Here is a 23,421-nt window from a genome sequence, read left to right on the forward strand (position 1 = left end):
AAAGAATACTCAAGACTCGTGTGCTCAGAAGCCAACTGCATTTCCACTACTCATCGGACTAAAGAATGTACGAGCATTTCCCGAGGACCAGATGAGAACCATTCATGAGGGAGAGCTGAGCTGGAGATGTTTAAGTCCTGCCCAAGAGGAACACTGGGAGAGGTCAAGGGACCACTCCCATCTCCTCTCCAACAGAAGAATCTGTATAAAGTGGTCTGCGGGGAACCAGAAACCAAGGGTAGAAGTGGCAGCCAGACAAAATTGCATTGCCCAAGTCAGATGATTCACTTTCCAGTCTCTGAGACTGTCAGAAAGCACCCAAGGGGGAAGTGCAAGGTTAAGTCATTAGCCAGGTGCAGAGAGCAAACCCTCCTGGCGACCCTACCAGTTAACATGAACTTGCTATCCTCAGACTTTCTCCATCTCCTTTTGTTACGAGTTGGAGGAGGATCTGTTGGCATAGAAAGAAGGCTCCTCTTCTCCTTTCCTGAGAACATGGCCTGCCTGCTCCGACACTAGTTGGGGAAGTGGAGGGAAGGCCTATATTTGAATGAAACTTGAAGTGTTGATCAAAATGCTGGCATTTGCATTAAAATTTCTAGATTAAAACTGTATTTTGTGGCTTAAGCCAATCAAAAGATTTTTCTTACCTAAGAGCCCTCATAAAAGTTTTGGGACTACCCATGTGTTCATCCAGGTGCAGGGGAAGATCTCTCACTGAATACATATGGAAGGGACAGTGGCAGGCAAAGGGCTGCCTTCTGCTTCCATCTACTTCATCGGTCCTGCTTGTTCTACATGCTAGTCTCACAGGAGCTAAGAGCAATGTTCACGGGTGTTCACCAACATGGCAAGTGCTGTTGCTCTTTGAATAAACAGGTTGAGAGGTATATTTAGGTAGGGACGTTGGGAATTAGTAGACCCAAAAGGGCATGGCAACTGGAAACTGGAAGAGACAAGGGTACTTGATTTCTGGAAGCCAACTGAAGTAGAGAGATTTCAAGAGATTTTGAGAAAGCTGGCAATCACCATAGAAGGATTTGGCCTTGGCCTCTGAGCCTCCACTTTAGTGTCAAAAGATAGGCAAAGACTTTCACTGAACAGAAAACGGAGCCTCTCACTGACTATTGAAAATGTGGGGGACCTGATGATGCCTATCTGATAACCTGCCCAGTGCCTAATCTCTGGGAAATAACTGCCCATCAACAGGAATGGACCCCAGCAGCCACGACCGTGATGCCCCTCCCCCATTACCTCCCTGATCATAGTGATGGGGGAGGGGTAGACCAGGCTGGGGCAACCATATTTTCTCTCCGTAGAATTTGGGATTGGGTCAGGGACATTGATTCAGTCATTGTGTATGGAGGGAGGGGGCACTCTGGGGTAGCTTCACTCTCATTCAGCCAGGGAAAGCTGTTTTCCAGAGAAGAATAGAGCAGAATTATAGAAAGAGGTAAGTTTGAAGAGAGAGAAAACTTCAGCTGAGTTCCTCCTGGCTTTTCAGGTCCTGGCTCCTAGCCTTCCTGAGAACTGACTTATTTTTGTCCTGGGATTCTATAAGATACCCCTCTATCTTTATAATTAATTTTTGAACTCTATTATTGGGGTGCAGATTACTTTCTAGTGGCCTTGAAACACTGTGCCATACATTTTTAAGATTACATTTTAAATTTATTTTTTTGTTTATTTTGTTTTAGTTGCTGCATCTTTTGATTCACCTGCCACTATCAGCTGGATGCACCGAGATACTCTGACATTTCCTCTGGTGGTCCTCCATGGAGCGGGCTGACTCTCCTCCCCTATAGATTTGCTAACAGTGTAAGTTCAACTTATCATCGTTTTCCCCCCTATATATTTAAACATAATTAAATCTCAACACTAAGTTACTTGCTCAGTGTGCTCTGGGACACGTTTTCAGACTATTGTTAGAAGTGCATGTATTACAAGGGTTCTGTAAAAAATTCATTAGGCAATGAGGCTATTGTCCTCTGAAGAGCTTTACCTTATTCTTAGAGAAAAAGAGAGAAAAGATTTGTCCTATTATTTATATCAGTTTCCTCATCCTTACTTCTTTACAAGTTCATGTTTACCTAAACATTTCTTTCTTTCATAGGTTTGATTTTTGTCAATCTTGCTTTTTTACTATTAAATGAATAGAGTTGCTGGGGGAAATGCTTCGTTTTGAATCTTCTTATTTCAGAACCTCATGGAAATGACAAGAAGAACACAGTAAGACAGCCAGAGAGAGTAAAGTGAGTGTAGTCCCCAGGTGAGATATGTTTCACTTGTTCTAAACTGACTAGGGTGACTTAGGGCTTGGCTGATGTGGTCCGAGAGCTCAGGTTTTTAACTATGGGTCATTGATAATTATCCCAAGACCCTCTTCTCTAATTCTTTCAGTTTTCAAAGTGCGAGTCACATCTGGAAGAGCTGTCACGTTCTTATAATTCCCTGCATTAGGTTGAATATTCCAATTTATATCTTCTGAATTTCAGTAGTCTACTTTTTTTTTGGTTAAAGCTTTCTTTGGTACTTCGGATTCTAAATTCTTCCTGTTAGGGAGGATCTGTTGATAGTGTAATGTATTCTACACTGTGTATTAGATAAATAGTAGTTACTCAGGAAAGAGTATGGGGGAACCTCAGTCATATTTGTAAAGTTCTTTAAGAGATTTGAAAGGGGCTGTTACCAGACCATATTTTTTGATGGCTCTCAGCTGTTGTGTATATTACTGTATTTTCTTCTACTGTGGAAGAATTAGTCCTCTGGATATCCTTTACCATTCTCTGCACCTTACTCTTTTTCTATTTTTTTAAAAAAATTTCCCCCTAATTATAAAAATAATACATGCTCAATATGGAACACAGAAAGGTAATAAAAAAAGTCACGCATACTCTCACCAGGTGAAAACATTTCATGTTTTTTTTTTTTTGCATGACAACTTTCCCTCTAAATCTTATGCATTTAAAATATACCCACGAGACTTCTCAAAATCCAAGCGATGTCAAAGATTAGCTGTTATTCACCAAGTTCATATGGAAATCAAAGAATCGCAGTAGGGTAAGGAAGTTCGTACCCGGCAAAGGAGCCCGGGTATCCGGGGTTCTCTCCAGCTAGGCTGCAGGTTCATAAAACACCGCACATTCTGCAGCCGCCTGGGAATCGGCGGGTGGAGGCGGAGTTTCCGATGATTGAAGGTAGGGGGAGAGAAGCTACACAGCTGTCACCAATCAGGGCTCTGCTTTGCTTTCTCTATCTACCAATCAGGGAGCCTTGCTGGTGAGGCTCTCGTCAAGTCTGAGACGCCTACCCCTATCGCAGCCTATCAGCAGGCGCCTCTTACAAAGCGTTCGCGGCGCTCACGCCCCGCGGGCGGTTCGGCCCCGCCCCGGTCCCCGCCCCCCAACCGTGGCCCCGCCCCGTCGAGGGAGGGGGTTGAATCGGTTACTTGCTCGGGTGGAGGTGGGGGCCCGGCTCCGCTGGGCTCGTGCGTTCTGCGCCTGCCGGCTCCTGATTGTCCTTTGCGGCGGCCGCAGTCGCTACCTCCTTGCCTCCGAGGCCAGGGCTGCAGGGGCCACAGCGAGCGCTCTTCCCGCGGGCCACGGCTGCTCAGAGCAGGTAATGGGGCTCCAGAGCTGCAGCGCCGATGGAAGCACGGGGCGCGGTGTGGGCAATGGGCTCTGCTCCCCCTGCTGCTCCCGCCGGCGGTAGCCGGGCCGAGTCACCAGGAGCCTCCTACCCGCCTCGAGGCGTCTCGGTCTACGAGCCCGCGACAGTGGCGGCACCTTGCGGAGAGGTGGGGGCGGGGTCGGGCGAGGAGCAGCTGCGGGCGGGACCCCTTGGGGACCTCGCAAGGACTCGGGGTAAGGCGGCCGGGCCCTAGGGAGGGCGGGAGGACATGCAGGTGGAGGGAAAACCGTGGAGTTGAGTCAGAGTCAGGCAACCAAGGTAGAAGGACCTACTGATTAGTAGCGATAAGCCGAGTGGCTTTTTTTTTTTTTTTTTTAAATTGGAAAAGGTATCTCTACTTGGGTAGTGTTAATTACAAATTTTCTGGAGATAGGTGCTTTGCATTGCGATTTACACATTAACATCGCTTACTTATTCCTTTTAAATCAAAAGTAGCTTTTAACGTGAACTTCTTTGGGGGCTTTCCCTCAAGTGGCAAGTAGACCCAGCAGGGTGACTCACCTTTGCGCATTAGTGAGGAGCGGCGCGATAGGAACGAGGGGGAGGAGTGTTGATGAGGAATGCCTGTGCAGGTTTGAAAGGATTGTGGGGGTGGGACCTTGTTTCTGTCATTCTGTCGTGGGTGAGAGTAGAATTATGATTCTTTTTTTCTCTTTCTAATTTTTTAAAAAACAGCATTAAAAAAAAACTTTAAAAACAATCTTTGGGTTTTAGGGATGCACCTGTGACGCATGCAGACAAGTCCTAGGCAGTTAACATGATTTACTTATAAAAAGACACCTTGTTGCTGTTACCTTTGACGTGCCTAATAACTTTTCATTCACCAATTCGTTCACAAATGAATTGGTGAAGGTCACCGAGTTTTAGCAGTAAAGGCACAGTGAGGACTTTTGGAGCCGTGTTCACCCCTTCCAGGTGCATTCTATTCTGCAAGCCAGTACTTCCATTTAGGTTTTTAATCGAGAAGCTCACTCATAGCATCGCATCAATTTTAGTGTCCTCCTACTCTCTGGAGGCAGGTAGTGTTTATCATACCCACTTTACAGGTTCATAAACTGGACACCCTAGAGATGAAAGGAATTATGCCCCAGGTTACTTGACTCCTACTCGATTCTGTGCCTCGACTGGATTTAATCCCAGATCCAGTAAGCGCTCTGCTTACCCATTTGATCACGTGTTCACGAGTCAGAGCTGGAGATGGTTATTTCCAAGTAAAGAAATGTTGTCTCTTAGATCTTTTTCCCCCCTTAGGTTGCTAAGATAGTTTGAATCACCCCAGAAAGGCAATTTTTCACACAGGCAAAACAAAACAAACAAAAGACCTAGTGGTGCTATGTGAAAATCGCTTTTAAATTTTGGCAGGTGTTCCAAATAGAGAACCTTATTTGTTTTGTATCACTGAGTGTCGGTGCCGGTTTTTTTTGTTGTTTTGTTTTTATTTGACTTGAAATAATATACATAAGGCAAATAAAAATAAAGTGTAATGTATTTTGGTCATGACATACGACTTTGTTTCGGAAATTTTTTACAATTTAGTAGAAGGGTCGAAATGTAAAAATCATTTCTTCATTAGAATAACTCAAGCAAGGGAGTGTAGGAGTTAATGGAGAGCAGGCTTAGAAGGGTATTTGGGAGGATACTCTTGAATGATGTCAAGGCTTGGGGAACTCTAGAGAATTGTTAGGTTATGTTAATTAGTCATAGGAAGATGGAAGTGTCTTATGAATTACTGAATGGAACTGTTCTAATGAAGTAATCCCTTGTTTTCATGGAAGATGCTTCTGTTGCATGTAACATGTATGTTTTGATGTAATTCATTCATACAAATTATAAAACCTCTCTTACACAGGCCCTACTATCTAGCTCTGACTCAGTTTGTTTTTGCCTTAATGCCTTTACTTAATTTTTCCTCTCTTGTCGGATTAAAACTTCTAGTTCCCAAGCAAAAATTTCCATAAGGAAACCTTGATGGTCTGTTCATTTGTATGGAAAATGAGTCCGTTCTTGTGATGATCACAGCTCACTTGCAATGTGGGAAATTGGAAAGAGATTTAGGCTGTTTGAAAAGTAGTTGCTTGTATTCTTACCTAAGATTTCTGCGCTTTAAAAAAATTAATTACATTACACGACTTCCACTAGATGGTGCACTGGGTGCTGCTTATTGGAGATTTCAATCAGATTTTTATCTTACAGCATTTCATTGACAAAGGTACAAATGTAAGGTTTCTGTCATAATTACAATTCAGAGAATTGCAATGAGTGATTCAGGTCAGTTTTATTAAATGAGATTATTTGGAAGGAAACAGTAGTTTAAAGTGAAGGAAATGGTTAGTAGTTTTAGAATAACTTTTGCTAAAGAGCTCTCTGGTTCTCTCTGTGGTCAGGAACCTAGACCAGAGTGTGGATTTATTGGTCCTTATGTATGTACACTTGAATTGTATTTTTTAAAGTGGCTTTTGAATTGTTTAAATCTTATGTAAACCGTGGCTGAACTATTTGAACACAGTTTTATGCTTTGCTTTCTTCGATTACTAATTCTTGGAAAGAAGTGGTAGAATAAAGTGGGTACACATAGCAAGATTACTTAATACCAGCTATGAGCAAATACTTAAGTTATTGAAACTTATAAAAGTTTTTATTTTTCTTGAACACTCACTTAATATCTCTTTCTCATCTTTTAGGAGAGTATGATTATCGCCTTGCTTCACTTATGAGCTTGAGAAGAGCATTCTCTCCCACTGATGGTAGAAGTTGTTAGTCAGGCTTGTTTGTTCCTGATTGGGTAGCTTGTTGAGATTGTTCCAAAAGGGAAATGAGAAAACATAGCTGCTGCTTTGATAAAAAGCAGTACCCATTTCAGGTATAGTAATGGCAGTGTTAGTGGGGAATAAGGACTAGTTAGGAAAATTGCATTTTGCGAGATGTTTTGCAGAAAGCACTGGACTTGTAAAAGGCGGGAGAAAAAGTAAATGGGACCGTCTTTAGGTGGTTGGTGTATGTTTATTTCAGTTCCATTAAACCTTGTATGGGGAGGAGAACTTTAATACTTTGTTTCTTGGAAGCAGCTGTGGTTCTCAGGGAATTTGATGGTGATTTGGGAGGGGGAAAAAAAGTAGGTGTCATTCCTTCTAGGAAGGTAGCTCCCTGCAGTGCTGCCAGTCCTGGGTGAGTGTGAGCTGGTAAAGTGGGTGGTTGTAAGTAGCTAGGCAGATTAAAAACTTGCCTGAGCATGGGCTTCCCAGAGCTTTCTGCACCTTTGACAACTTTAATCAAGTCAATAAGCATTTTAACTCAGGTTTACAGCTCTCCTGCGGTCTGGACTTGGGCTAGTTAACTCTTCAGTCTTCAAATTTGTTTTTAATTTTTAAAAATAAGTAGAACCCTGAACTTTATAAAATTAATGACTTGAGTATGCAAGTGAATAGCTTAAAAGAGTTATCTGGCAGATGGTAGGTTTTCAATTCTGGTAGGTGCTTGAATATACTAATGATACTCTTCCCCTCCCTTAAACAAAACCTTTATTAGAAATAGACAAACTTGAATACACAGAACTGCTCAGATCGAGAACTTGAGTTGGGAAGAAAGAAACCTCTTGGTCTAAATATGGCTTTCAAAAGAAGGGTCAGGTAGGATGCTGTAAAGAGCTGGTCTAGGTAAGGGACAGGGACATCTTCACTTTTTTGCTGTAGTTTATGTGGTAAAATCATCCGATTAGTTTTACTCATGATAAAAACATGCTGTTTGAAAGACGGGGCCTATATATGTTTATTTAAAGCAATCTGAATCTTGAGAAATATTTCTGAAGGTTGTAACTTCTTTTTTGGCAACTGGAAAAGTTTGTTGAAGTGATGGAATTGAGCCAGGGATAAAAAGAATTACGAAACTATGGACCAAGATTTATCAGGCTTCTACTGCTGATATTCCAAATAGTTTTTTTGTCTTCCAAATATGGTTTCTGATTTAACTTCTGGGGATTCTTTTTGGACCTTTGTGCTTTTTTCATGTTTGGGATTTAGTTCAGTTTCCAGTGAGACCCATCAGAGTAGACTTTTTTAGATGGTCTAGTCAGGGTACAAACTGAGTGTTTTGTCAAGTTTAGGGGAGGAGTTGCTGTGATATGGGCAGTGAGGAAATGAATTAATATTTCGATATGTTTAGAGTCATTTTACATAGGATCAAAATTTTACATTTTGGCATTTTCAAAATGGTAGTCATATAACATACATTAAGTTGCGTAAGGAAACTTTAGGCTAGTGGTTCTCAAACTTCAGTATGCCTCAGAATCTCCTGGAGGGCTTGTTGCAATTTGCGTTGCTGATTCAGTAGGTCTGGGGATGGGCCCTGAGATTTTGCATTTCTAATAAATTCCAAGGTAATAGTGATGCTACTTACTGGTCCTGGGACCACACTTTGAAAACCACTGAGAAGATTCCAGAAGGAAATATGAGTGTAGTGGTTGGGAACACAGGCTTCGAAGTTTGAAAGATCCGGATTCAAATCCGTGCTCTGCCACTTACTAGATTTTTGACTTCAGGCAAGTTTCTTAATTCTGTTTTCTCATTTCCGACGTGGAAAAAATATAGCGTTATGTTTCTGTGAGTATTAAATGAACTCAAGTGTGTGTAAAAGCTTATAGAACAGTGACTGGCAAGTTGCAAGCATGCAGTAAATGTTGGCTTTTAATCATAAAGATCAATTAGTATATGTGATAAATAGGATCCTGACTCTTGTAAAGCGGAGGTATGCTCCTCAAGGACAAAAACTAATATTCTCATTTTTTCACACTGCTGTGGAAAAGATACACAACTACTCAATTTCTGTTTAACGAATGAAGGAAAAGTTTGTGGATCTTAGTAATTTTCCAGAAACATTTTTTAGAGACATAAAATATTTACATGGCTGGTCCTTTTTTTTGCCTAAAAATGTTTATATTGGTCAAAAGATACCGGATTTGCACAATAATCACTGTGGTCTACACTTTATATAGCAGGAGTTTTAAATGTTATTTCTGGTGGTTCAATTACAGGAACTACCTGAAAGTCCTCTTTTTAACACAGTCTCACCTGTAGTGTGGCGACTTTGTATTTGATGACCCTGAACGCAGTTCTTGGAGATCTCTTTGCCCAGCTTGCTGAGAGCTTGGCTCATTTTCTCTCTGCCCATCTGAGAGCCCAGCTCTCTTTGATGATCTCTGAAAAATCTCACCTCCCTTTTCTTATTTCTCCCTGCCACAATCACCCATTTATATCTGTTGTAGCAGTTATCACTCATCATAATTTGTTTACTTTTTATGCTTCCTTCATTAGAATGTAAACTCTGTGAGGCCAAGGACCTGATCTTGGCTACTGTGTTTTCAACACCGGGCACAGTAGCTGGTGTATAGGGACTTAATACATACCGGTTCAATGAGAGACTATATGAGGTGGGGAGACGCTCCTGCGTGCGCCCCCCAAATCAGGCGTGCAGAGTTGAGTTCATGCTGAGTTCATGGCCCACTGTCATTATTGGTCATGAATTCCCTTTCATCTCCTATCTCCATTCATGCCCTCCCTCGTCCTCTCTCAGGCATATGCATCATTTCATTAAGTGCTGCTAGGTTATTATCTGGAATGGTTGTGGTAGTTTACACTCTCACCAGCTATTACCGCCTCATTCTTGCTGGCACTTGATATTTTCTGACCTTATCATTTTTTCCAATCTGATGCAACAGATGGAGTGATGTTACTGTTCTTATTTGCAATTCCCTGATTAGTAATGCGGTTGAGTATCCTATCATATGCTTATTAGTGGTGTGGTTTCTCTTTTTGTGAATTGGCATATATGTTCTTTGCCTCTTGTTCTATTAGATTATTTTTTTATCCTCCTCCCTGCTTTTCTGCCCTAATTTACAGGAGGTTTTTTTTTTTTTTTTTTTTGGGTATATTCTAGATGTTAATCTTGTTGGTTTTGAAACAGTGCAAATATCTTACGTTAGTTTTTTTATACCTCTTTGTCAAGTTTTTTCTTTGAAATCCTTGACGGAACACAATCTTTCGTTTTGTTGTAGTTAAATCTATCCATATTTTTTTCACTTTCCAGGTGTTGCTTAGGAAATATTTCTCCATTCTAATTAAAGGAAGGTGTGTTTCTACAATTTGTCTCTTTCTATTTGAATTCTACAGTGGTTTTTGATTTCATTTTCATTTTCATTACTACAACTTGTTTGTAGATCTTGGTATGTGGAAGTGTGAGTACAACTTGTGGTTTTTTTGTAGTCATGTTTAAACCGATGGTTTCCAGCCCTGGCTTCATGTTAGAATTAACTAGGTAACTTTCAAAAAACATGGCCCATTTACCCAAGATTAGCTGAATTCTAATCTCTGGAGAGTAGTGCCCAGCAAGTGTATTTTTAAAAACCACCTCTGTTAATAGTGATATATAATTGTGGTTGAACCCATGTATTGAAGATATTTATACCTTTTCGAGTCTAAAATTTTCTCTAAAACAGTCTTGTTTCCTCTTTGTTAGATTAATTTCTAGATAGCTCAGGTTTTGTTAGTATTGTCGAGAACTTTTGTTGTTACTGTCCTTGTTTTTGTCCCCTGGTGTAGAGGAATCCTAATTATTTAAGGTCTGTATATTGATATAAATTTATTAGCCAATCTTTCTATTTATATTTAATATTTTTGGTCTTGCTGAACACTTGTATTTTGTTTTCTTTTTCCACCAACTTTATTGAAATATAATAGACAGTTAGCTGCTCGTATTTACGTTGTGCAAGTCAATGAGTTTTTTTTTCAATTATAGTTGGCATACAATAATATATTAGTTTCAGTTGTACATCATAGTGATTAGAGATCTATATAACTCAAAGTCATCACCCCACTAAATCTAGTACCCCTCTCTCCCCTTACATGTTTTATACAACATTGTTAACTATTTTCCTTATGCTACACTTTATCTATTTTTGAACACTTGTATTTTAATGGCTAGTTTTTCTTTTTAATATTCCATGAAGATGGTTTCATTTTACATAATGACCATTTGCCTTTTTTCTTCCAATTCTTATTTGTCTTTTGTATTTCTTTGCCTTATTGCATTTGTCTAGACTTGTAGTATGTTGAAGAGTAGCAGAGATAGTTACCTCTTGATTGCTTTAATACTTTAAATGGAATTCATCTTTAGTTTTACCTTTAATTGGGAAATTTTCTAAATTGTATTTGATTTTTTTTTTTAATTGTAACTTCAGTTGGTTTGAAAACTTGAGAAATAAGCACAGAATTCTTTCTCTGTGTTGGAAAGGTAGCTGGTATATAGCTCTTAAACCCAAAAAGTTACAGTTGTGTATATTGAAGTTTTTAAATAAAAAATTTAAATTATTTTTGTCAGGCTTTTCCAAAGTAACTCTGATGACTCTGGTTAGTTGGAAGCCATCATGTGTTTGGAAAAGCAAAGTGGAAATTGTTATGCAGCTTAAACTATGAATTTAAAAAAACGTATTACAGTATAATATCTACCTGGAAAATTGCATCATCTCTATATATACTAGGCTATCCATATATCCTGATGCATATATCCTATGTCTGCAGCTCACTGAATTTTCACAAACACACTTGTGTAACCAGCACTCAGATGAAACAGCGTTAGCAGCACCCTTGGAAGCCACCTGTCTGCTCATTTCCATGACCTTGGCTGGTAGCAGCATGCAATAATACTGGAGATAGTGATCTTGGTCTGTCATTCTGCTCCTGCTGGGCTCCCAACTTTTGGTGTTTTGTTCCAAGATGAAATCAAAGGATAAGGTCCTGTCTGCACGCTCATTTGAACAAACACAGCCTTGACCTGGGCTCCAAACCTTGTCACGGTTTTCAAACTTTTGGTTTCGGTACCAGTTCACACTCTTTAAAAATTATTACCGGATATTGTTTATGTGGATTATCTCTAATGCTATTTCCTGAATTAGAAATTCAAACAGGAAATATTAGAGAATTCATTAAAAATAACCCCATTATATATAAATAATAATAACATTTCTTTATGAAAAAATAACTATTAAAATAAGTGAAGAGTGGCATTGTTTTACATTTTTGCAACTCTTTTTTAATGTCTAGCTTAATAGAAGACAGCTGGATTCTCATGTCTGTTTCTGCATTCAATCTGTTGTCATTTATTGTTTGGCTGAAATAAATGAAAGTCCAGCCTCATACAGACCTGCAGTTGGAAAAGAGGAGTATTTTAATGGTCATTTTAGATGATTGTGGATATTCTCTTTAATATTACACCAAAACTCTGCAAGTGACAGTTTCTTAAAGTTTAGTTGCAGAGTGGAATCTGAACCCAAATCAGTAAACTTTTCTCATTATGTTACATTTAAATCTTCAGGTCTGTCCAGCACTTTGACTCTTTACACATGCATGATTTGGAAAGTATTAGTTCACACAATTATGTAAATCTCCCAAATGTTGGCACATTTTAGGACACCATTTGAAAAAAACCATATTTGTTAAAATCAGCAATGATTCCATCAGAAAAATCTTTACGTGCTGAGAAAGCTGTCATGTTCCTGGCGGCAGATATAATTTTTCCAAAAACCTAATTTTTGCTCGGAAACTCCGATTTTATCATTGGCAACAAATATGTCAGGTGTTTTCCTTAAAGCAACCGGTTCGCTTTGTTCATTTTTGAGAAAATGTCTACCACATACCCAACTTTCAGTACTCAGTTTGTCTTCCAGTTTTTATTTCTTATGAGAATGATATCCTATGGGGTGAAAGCTGCTAGGTCAGCTTGCAAATCAAACCACTGGCACAATTTCTTTTCCTTGAGACAACTACTGTACTTCAGTGTATAGCATGAGTTCTTATGTGTACTTCTTATTTTGTCACATGGCACATTAAAAGGAAATGAATTCAAGGGTCAAGATGTCACACAATTGTTTGTTTTCACTGTTTCATTAAGGACATTCTTGTGTGAAACTGGAATTTTTTTTTTTTTTTCCACTGAGCTCATATGATGAGGACTACAATGATTACCTGTAAAGTTAGTGCCTCTGACTTGCTTCATGCGAAGGTGCCAGCAATTTTACACACCCTGTTTATCATCAGTGCAAATGTCAGTACAGTGAAAACTGCAGATAACCTTTCAGCATGATTATAAACATAGTTTTGGTGTCATGGATGATCTTAAAGGTTCTCGAGGAGCTCCAGGTTTCAGGGATCGCCTGAGGACAACTGGCTTATAGCATCTGTTGTCTATGCAGTCGAGGGCCAGCTCATACGGATGTGTCTCCCCTGAGGTTGCCGAACCGGACCCAGCTCCGTCGCTAACTTACTCCTAAAGCTGTCTTCTTAGAAACAGGGACCTGTTACTTCCTGGCTCAACTGTGCTGTATTTTTCCAAGTGAGGGAAAGGTTAGTTACACTAGGAAAGAAAATATTTCTGAGGTTAGCAACTCCAGACCTGTACGAAGCTGTTAATTTTGCTCTCTTATCACAATAAATACATCCATATACATGCTAATACTCGATTGACTTTCCTCGTCTTTTAAGACGAAGATAAGCACAGAGAGAATTTAGAGGAATGACCTAGACATTTATTAAGAAATATTTGTTCGGTAGCGTCACCATAATTAAGAAGAATTATAATGGGTGGTAACCTGTTGTCATGCTTTTTATTTAATACGTGTCTTAGCATGTTCTTCTTTTCTTTTATTTCCTGTGAATAGTAACCGGATCTTGATTGAATTCAGTTTCTATTTTTCGGCAAAGCTGTTTCATAAGTGGTGAAATCTACTTCTAGCTAGAGTTATGCCATGTTGACCGCCACGTTCACGGCCATTGATAGTCATTGCCAAGATCCATTACTAGGGGTTTACAAAATGGTGATATTTAAATTATTTTTTCATTTTTTACTTGGTAGAGTATTTTTATAAAGAAAATATACTGAGATGTAGTTAGTATAGAAAAGGCATGTTAAATATTTGATCTTTTTAAAACCAGTTTTCAATATTACGAGATTATAGGACAAGTCTCTTCAGGATGAATAAATTAAATTGGCCTCTCCAATGTTTATCTTTGAAACAGCAAGCTAAATTGCACTGGTTTTTGGAAGTTAGTTGAAAGGAAACTATTAATAGAAAAGTTCTTTTGTTGTATTTTGAAGGCAGCTTAATTCATTTGAAATAAAAGAATAATAGTAGACACATCTTGGTGCTATTGAAGAAGTTGGAATTTTAAAAATTAAAACGATTTTTCTTGCCTCTAGGATAATATATTTATTGCATGTAATTATCCTTTATGTAGCTTACAATGTACTCTGAGAACAGATTTGACCAGAGTTGACCTTTATTTTATATATTTGTTACTGGCATTCTGGGGGTTGAATGATAGAAGTTATATTTATTACAGCATCTCCCCCTCTTTAAAACTTATGTTAAGAAATGTTTGATAGAAAATAAAGTTTTCTTTGGATAAAGGGGAAGCGATAGGTGAAACTGATTCTGGGAGGGGCAAGTCAAATGGTACTGGAGTATCTGATGGTATTAGGTGGAGGGAGAAAGGGAAAGCTCCTGCCTTCAACCTTCACCTGCAGTCTCTCGCCCTGGTTTCTTACTAATGCTGACCCACTTGAAACTGGTCCTTCTTCAGGCCAGACCTGTTTTCTCCCGCTCCTCCCTCCATGAACTCATAATTCGAGTGATTGCTGAATGAGTACACAGTACCTAGTACCCAGACAGAAGCTACGTAAACATCTGTGTACCGCTGTGAAACCCCTCCTGGGAACTGGTTAACAGCTGTTGATGATCAGCGATCAGATTCTTCATAACAGGAGTTTTTCGGGTATTCTTCCTCTTGGGTGTATTTCAGAATGGTGTCTCCTTAGTATTTTGTTTTGTTATTGGTGTGCATACTGACTGTTAAACTAACAGCTAAGCCCTGTTCACTGAACATTTTATAAATGATAACTAAAGTGATTTTGTGTTTTCATTTTATTTTTTTAGGCGAGGCAACCCTTGGTTGACCTCACAGATTGAAAGGAACTTGTCCTTTTACAGTCCTTTATGTTTTTGAATTTTTTATGCCTACAGCACCTGGTCTTCCTAGGTTGTCTCCCATCCAAGTACTAACCAGGCCCGACCCTGCTTAGCTTCCGAGATCAAATGGCTAGAATGATTTTGACTTGGCTTCTTCTGTTCTAGATGTTTCTAACCTCCAAGATGAGTCTAGAACTGGGTAATTAAATTTAATCTCACTTTTGCATATGGAACTTAGAATATCTTTGGGGACAGACTGTGAATGGTGGCAAGACTGCTTATCAAAATAGACATTTTCCTGTCTGAGAATAATTTTGGATTTAATGAAAGTTTTGGAATGCTGTAACAGATTGGGAGAGGCTGGAGTTTACAGATAATAACTACTGTTTATCGATTGCTTACTATATGCCAGGCACTGTCCATAGATATCCATGCTTAATTCTCACAGCAGCCCTTTTGAGTATCGTCATTTTTGTTTTACAAGTGGAAAAAAATCAAGTCATGGAGAAGTTAAATATTTTGCCTTGAGTTGTGTGACTAGGAAGTGGTAAAGCCAGGATTCAGACCCAAGCTACAAATTTTCATGTCAGAGACCAACGTGGGAAACAGTCATATGATTTGAATTTATATATATATTTTTTCTCTTTTATAAATCTTCAGCCTTTCTTTCTTTGGCCCAGTCTTCACCTGGACAAACATGAGTCTCACCTACTTTGGCTGCTGCTCAAAAATTTTTCCACCGAAGTGCCTCCACTTAAGGACAGAAGTTTGCCCAGGAGAAGTCTGAGGGCACATCAGAAATAGCCCTCTGCAAGCATGCAGTTATTCTGAAGTTTTGTGTTTGATCTAATAGATTAAGAAATCACTTTCCATTGTGGGAAATTGACACTCCAAAAGACGTGGCAGTTTTACTCTTTCCCTTGAACCTCCACAATATATCTCAGTTTGAGAAACATGTTTATAGGACTTTGCAGCGCTGTCCCGTTCAAACATGGGGTTTAGATAATTCACTGTTGGTGTAGTGGGGGTCAGATGGCGAGGAAGTCACTGACATGGACAGTGGTGAGGGGGTGAACTGGGACTGGGTACTGGTGGTAGGGATGGATTTTGTAGAGATTTGGGCAGAGTGATGGAATAGATTTGCTGACTGGATATTGAGTGGCTTAGTTCTGCTTCTCACGGTGAAGTTTCTTGTTGGTTTCTGCCACTGGCTTTTCTTCTTGCTCCTGTCGCTTAGTCGCGCAAGTGTCTTCAATCCCACTTAGTCACACTCCCCTCCCCCACAGTTGTGCCTTTGCCATTGTTTTGGTTTCAGCTGTCCTTTCTGTGTGAATGACTTCTAAACTGCTGGGGGCTCCACTGAGCTCCAGTTCAGCGGATCCACCTGCGCCTTAATTCGCTGAAACAGGTTTGCAGTGGCTTCGTGGTGTCTCCAGGATATTCGAAGGTCTCAAGAGTTGGCATGTTCGATTTCAACTGCTCTTCTTCCTAAAACCAGCGGTGACATTTTTAGGTGATGTGCAGACTGGTAGGAAGAGAACATTTCTCCATCCCCTCTGGATTAGGCTCAGATCCCTATTTAATTAGCTAAGGGCACAGAACTCACTGGGAGGTGGGCGGCCACATTGGCCGGAGCAGCGTAAGGTGGCATTCCTTTTTCTGGCCCCTTGGTTCCCAGGGAGGCACGCAGCTTCCCCGTGATCATGTCAGGATTACATCATGGTTCCGATAGAACTAACAGAAACTATCTGTGTACTTCCTTTTAAGGGAATGTTCATAAACAGCCCGTTCTCCTGGTTTTTGAACTAAACTTAGCTTCCTCAAGGCCGAAGTCTCATTGTGAGAAGGAAGGGTTGATGTCCTGGAAAGTCTGTTTTCCCAGTTTCTCTTCCTTGTTTAATCAGTGTTTACTGCCTTGGTCACTGAAACCTTAGTGAGATCTATATCTATATATCTATGTCTATATATCTATGTCTATATATCTATGTCTATATATCTATATCTATATATCTATATCTATATATCTATATCTATATCTACCTATATATCCTAATGGTTAGGAATGTGGACTGTGAAACTAAACAGCACTTTTAGAAACCACTTTATTGAGGTATGATTGACACCCAAAAACCTGTTATGTATTTCACGCGACTTAATGAGTTGTTGGAGATAAGAACGGGTACACTTCGCTTCATTGCGCTTCACAGGTGTCGCGTTTTTCACGTCCTGAAGCCAGGACCCTCCACCAGCACTTGCTTTATTGCGCTGGTCTGGAACTGAACCTGTAACACCTGCGAGGTGCGCCTGTGTGCACCCATGAAACCATCACCACAGTATGTGGCACATACCTACTCATCACCTCAAAAAAGGTTCCTCCTGTCCTCTTTTATGGTTGATTATTTTTATTTTGTGAAAAGAATGCTCAACATAAGATCTACCCTCTTAGCAAAATTTTAAGTATTTAATATAGTATCGTTAACTAGGCTCTCTGCTGTTCAGTAGACCTCTAGGACTGATCGATCTTGTATAACCAAAAGTTTGTACCTTTGCCTAATATCTCTCCATCTCCTTCTTCCCCAGCCCCTGGCAACCACCATTCTATTCTTTGCTTCTATGAGTTTGACTGTTTTAGAGCCATCATTTAATTGGTATCATGTAATATTTGTCCTTGTCTGGCTTATTTCATTTGGCATAATGCCCTCCAGGCTCATTCATGTTGTCCCAAATGGAAGGATTTCCTTCTTTTTTAAGACCGGGTAATATTCTAAACATTTTTGGATTCAGATTCCAGCTCTGCTCACGGCTGGTCTTATGAATTTAAACAAGCTATTTAATCTCTATTCCTCAATTTTCTTATCTGAAACAGGCTGATAATAGTACCTACCTCAGATGATGGTAATGAGAATTAAATCAGGTAACACTATAAAGCATTTAGTATAGTGCCTGGCACAAATCAAAGGTCACTAAATGGTGGTTGATATTTATTATTAATTAACAATATTGTTAACTACACAAAAAAGCTGATTTTCTTCCATCTCTGCTATCTAGTCGGTAACCAGATGCTGCCGTTGCTTCCCTGTCACAGTATCATTCCTCTTTCTGTATTACTACTGCGACACCTTACATACCTTTGTCTAGATTGCAACAATCAGCTCTTAGTGGACGGGCCTTTGTGATCCCCCTTCATTCGGTGTGTTGTTACAGAAGCGATCTTCCTTTTTAGATATGGCTCTTGATCCCTAGGCTCTACCACACTGCTCGGCTTTCCAAGCCTATCCTATTTAGTCCCGTATATGGTTATTTTCCATTACTCTTTTTTACTCACCTCTAGTCAGACATGGGAATGTGTTCTAAGACATATGTTTTCTTGTTGTCTGAACTGGCACTCTGGATTGCTTCGGTCACATCCCCATTTGTCTCTCATAGGACAATTTGAAAGCCTGTCACCTGCATCTTGTCTGTGCTTTCCCTAGTCTGGGGTAATTAGGGCCTTGGTGGCTGTACCCTTCTCCTGAGTGGACCCTAGCCTGCCTTTAGAGGTCTAGATTCTATGAAATTTCATTACTCTGTTGCTATTATGAATCTGAAGTCACGAGGACTAGATATTACACCAGCCTCCTTCATGCCTAACCCCCGTTAAAAAGAATTTTGTTTTCTGAGATGTGAACTACAATATCACTATATTATTTCTTTATATCTTACTGTTCCTAAAACTGTCAATTGTAGTAATGTTGTCTTTTTATTTATTTTTGCCTCTTAATTTAAGGGTATTGGCAGTTGCTTAACCGAATCTTGTTAAAACAACAAGGTGCACAAACACGTGTTCCCCTTGTTCTCTTTCATCTGCGTTGTCCTGGGAATGGCCCTTGTCAGGCGTGGCGTTGGGGCACAGTGGGGAAGCATAGCCCTCCCTAAGCTGTTGGCCCGTTCAGATGGCCCCATCTCACTTCGCGTGTTCTCCTTGCCTTGGCTCGTGACAGTGCAGTGGTCCCCCCTTATCTGCGGTCTCGTTTTCTGCGGTTTCAGTAGCAGTGGTCAACTGAGGTCCGAAAACATTAAGCGGAAAATTCCGGAAATAAACAATTCATGCATTTTTACATTGCAAGCCTTTTTGAGTAGCATGATGAGATCTCGCACCTTCATGCTCCGTCGCACCTGGGATGTGAATGATCCCCTGTCCAGAGTGTCTGTGCTGTGCACATTGTTAATGCCTTACTGTACCTAATTTATAAATTAAACTTTATCATAGGTATGCATGTAAAGTATAGGAAAAACTGTAATTTATATAGAGTTTGGTGCTGTCCATGGTTTCAGACATCCACTGGGAGTCTTGGATCATTTTCCACTTGGATAACAGGGGAAACTACTGTAATAATTATTCTAAGGGATCATTTAGCCACAGTGTAGATTGAATTTTATTTTATTTTTTTTTGATTTGATGGTGGAGACATTTTTAGACTAAGAAATTGAGAGGAGGAAGACTGAGTACAGGTATCTTTGAGGGTAGGGATTTTGCCCTTATATCCTTGGTGTAAATGATTATTGAGTAAATGCGTGGGTTTCTGAAAGAGCGTGATGTGCATGTCTATAGTGAGCAGATGACTAACCCAAAAGACGGATACAGAGGTTCACTACCTGGAGAAAAAAATTGTCACTGCTGCAGAATGTCTGTGCTGGTGGCTGGCTTTTGAGGACAGAATTGAAACAGCCACGGGAATAATTATTTGCGGCGGGAGGGAAGACATTGGATTGATTCAAAATTGCCTTTAGTAGCTTCTTCCTTCTGGAATCTTCCTCTTAGCTTCCGTAAGAGATACCGAGGCTGGTGCCTTTTCCTAGTTGCCTCCACCGAGATCTTATAGTTAAGACCTACTCTATGGATAAATTTCAGGATTCAAACCAGAGTTTGGATCTGCTAATGGGGCCAGTCTATTTCAAGAAATATGTTAGAAGTCCAAAATAGAATTTGGCTGCTTGGTGAAGAAGTGAGCTTCACCCTGTTCACCCTGGAGTTATTCAGACAGATACGTCAGGTATGTCCCGGGTGATATTTTCATTAGGTGAAAGATTTGGATTCCCTCCCCCCGCTTTTAAAAATTTGGGTGGCATTTCAAATACTAAGAGAACACAGTAAACACCCTGTGACCTTCACCTCAAATTAACAGATGTTAACCTTTTAGCACATATTTGATTTGAAGGGAGATCAGATAGATGTTAACCTTCGTTTCAGATTAATTTTTAGGGAAAGAAACAAAACATCGTAGATGAAGTTGGAGTATACTTTCTTCCCTTTTCCAATTCTATTTCTCTTTCTTCCCCACATGCAATTGCTAGTAGGAATTTGTGTGTATCCTTCCATCTTTTTCTAAATGTGCTTGTATATATGGTATTTCTATAATTTTAAGGACATAGACAGTGTTAAATGATCATTAACATAAATGATATACTGAATATCTCATCTGTTACTTGCTTTTTAAAAACAGTCTCTTTTTACAATAGTCATAGAAATCCAGAGACCAGATGATGTTTTCAATTCTAATATTTTGTGTTGTCTGCAGATGTCATCTTTATGTGCCTGGTTACTAATGTAAATTCATCATTGGCTCCCTGACATTTAGTAAAAATCCTTATTTGTTTGTATGCCTTAAATTGATTAGAATTTCAAAAGTTGATATAGTTAGTAAGTTGAAAGCCTAATTTTAGCCCAATTTCTATGTGTATTTTAACAGACAGTCTCAATATTTGGTGTTCCAAAAAATTGCTGCGAATATATTGCAATGGGCGTGGAATAGTTTTCAAAGGACGTGAGTAGGTGGCAGGGAGTTTTTGTCTTGAATTAACATGCAGAAGTGCTGTTGCTGGGGCTACATTGGGAACTTATTATTGTGTTGGGAAGTGTTATTCAGAGTTGTTTTTTTTTGGTAACAGTTCTTTCCTATACTAAAACAATGTCCACTTTTGTTTAAGAAATATACTTAAATATAAAATTAGCACTCAATATCAATCCAGCCCTGTTCTTCTAACCACGCTTTGGTCTCATTGCTCCTTTCTGTTGGACATTTTCACCTGGATAGCTCATCTTGACCTCATTCAAAGAGCTGAAGAAGAAAAACAGGTCCACTTTTTAATTTATCCAACATTCGTGTATGGTATCATTAGTCATTTCATATCTAAGGTTAGGAACTGTGGAATCATTTTTGATCCCAGCATCTTTTTAATGTTTCACTTTTAGACCGGATATTTTTCCCTTAATGTTCTCTACTGCCCTGATTTCTCGTATTCTAATCTCATTGCCATCATTCTACTCAAAATATGCTCACCTCTGACTTAGGTTACTGTAGCTGCTGCTTTGGTAAACATGCAGCCTTCAGTTTACCCTGTACCCTGTTACCAGACTTTGAAACATCCCTTGCATTACATTATTTTCGAAGAGGACTTCTTCCCGGTGGACTTTTAAGGGCTCTGAAGTTGCTATATTCAGACACCAGTTCTACCACTTGCCGAGCACCTGTGTGACCTTGAATAAGCTGTGAATGTTTCTGTAAACTGAGGCATTAATAACAGTATGTATTTAGGCTATAGGGTTGCAGTCGGCTGTAAATCAGAGAACACAGGCAGACCTGGAGATATTGTGGGTTTGGTTCCAGAACACCACAATAAAGTGAGTCCTAATCTTTTTGCTGGTTGAGGGTCTTGCCTTCAATTTATTAAAGATAAAAAAAGAAAGAAACAAAGCACAAACCACAGCATCTGTGAAGCACAATAAAGCGAAGTGCAGTAAACAAGGTATACCTGTATACTTATGATACCCTGTCTGGCACAGTCAAATGTTGAATCTCTTACTTCTAATCATATCAAGTCTTAATCCCCTTACCCAGAGTTCATTGTTCTTCATATTGTGCTAATCTCTAAGTATTTAGGTTTAACCTTTTAAAAACATAAACTTGTGGTGTAATCAGATCAGTCTCTTTAGCCTTTTATTCCCCTCCCTTCAAATCAAATATGTGCCTGCAAGTGAACATATGCCACATATGCCCCTGTAAATACACACGCCCACGCGATTGGGCATTTCCGTGGGTTTTCATCTGTAGTGTCTTCTTTTTTGTTATTTTCTACGCATCCTTTAAGGTCCAGGTCAAAGACCTTCTCTTCTGTGTCCGTTTGTTTGTTTGGCAACACTAATTTACAGCAATATATTTATTTCTATATATTATCATCCTGTTTGTTGACTACCTTGCATGTAGCTGTTATTTCCTTATCTTGGTTACAGTAAATCTCTTCTGGGCTGGGCCCCTGTTTTGGAGGACTCTTGTAGCCTAACCAATGCTAAGTATGTAGAAGTGACTTCATAAAGCTTGCTACTTAGTAATTAATATTCATGAGGTAAAAATCACATGACAGTCTTTTTGATTAGGAAGACATACAGATGTATATGGCTTTGATTATTTGTGCAGAGACGGGAGTCAACATCTGTGCTGTCGATAACAAACGCAGAGCTTCAGGTTATGCAAAGAATGATTGAGTTCTGGCAGAGAGGAGCTCTCACTGTGTTTGCGTTTTTGCAATAGCGCTCGATGCCGCTTGTCTTAAAGTAGACAGAAGACTTAGCTTCTTTGCTTTCACAGTCTCTAAATGCTTGTCCCTTAAGCATTAGGGTAGGCATGGGTGAGTGAACTGGAATGTGAGGGTGGGTAGAATTTTTGTAGTTCTCTGAGCTCATGCTCGCATAGGAGAGGCTCTGTTGAGTAATTGCTTACATATGTTCCCAGATACCTTATAACGGTACCAATCAAAAGGTCACCTAAGAAATCTTGACAAAATGCAGTGATCCGAATGCTTTTAATCTTTCTTAGGCTGTGATCTTTTTCTAGATAGAATGCTTCTGTAATTGGACCAGAGGACACAGCAAAGACTTCCTGGTTAATTTAAGAACACATTGACTTACCAGTCTCTTCCAGACCATTCCAGATTCCTTTTGAACTGTTAATACCAGTTTACGGTACAAAATGACATTTTGGGTTGTTCTACTTGGTTGAATCATTATTTTTTCATAAGAAATTGTAATAGATGAGTAAGATTTAATAAGTACATTAAATTAAAATAAATTAAAATCAAATAAGTATATTAAATTTAATAAAATGAAACTACTTCAACATCTTTAGGCATCAGCATCCATATATCCTTTTCCCTTTATATTCTCTTACCTTTAAAAAAATCTCCCTATATATTTTTGAAAGTAAGAGTGTATGTAATATTAAAATCCAAGCAAATCTTCATGAAAACTCAGTTAATGAAAAGGTGACATCTAGTTGAGGGAGTCAGTTATCTATATCTGATGATTATCAGCAGTTGCTACTGGAATGAAATTATTTTCTAAAAGATTTTTCCAGCTTTTAAGTGATTGTCAATAACAGTTCTATAAATTTATCACCTCTTTCCTTATTCGAGGATCTAGCAATACCTTACATTATCTCTGTTCATTATTTTATATGCATATATATAAATAAATATATGTACAGATATAAATAAAACTTTGAAAAGTAAAATGCATACGGAAAAGTGCTTATGGAAGTATATAGTTTGATAATTTTTCACAAATAGGATATACTTGTATAAAGAGCACACCGTGGAGTATATCTTACAAATGATTTTCCTTGGTTTATGTAACAGGAAGAAGCATTGAAATAAGTCATGAAGTTGCATTTCAATTGGTTGAAGAT

At 39.2% G+C, this 23,421-nt stretch overlaps 1 protein-coding gene across 1 annotated transcript in view; it reads left to right on the forward strand.

Moving 5' to 3' along the window:
- The first annotated feature begins 3,484 nt into the window (after window positions 1-3,484).
- Window positions 3,485-23,421, forward strand: part of MPP7 (membrane palmitoylated protein 7) — a 234,541-nt gene continuing 214,604 nt past the window's right edge. The window contains exon 1 of the mRNA XM_023536171.1: window positions 3,485-3,618. The gene's annotated coding sequence lies outside the window, so the exon portion shown is untranslated. The remainder of the gene's footprint in view (window positions 3,619-23,421) is intronic.

This window comes from Pteropus vampyrus, unplaced genomic scaffold (assembly GCF_000151845.1).
Source record: "Pteropus vampyrus isolate Shadow unplaced genomic scaffold, Pvam_2.0 Scaffold150, whole genome shotgun sequence".
Taxonomy (NCBI): Eukaryota; Metazoa; Chordata; class Mammalia; order Chiroptera; family Pteropodidae; genus Pteropus; species Pteropus vampyrus.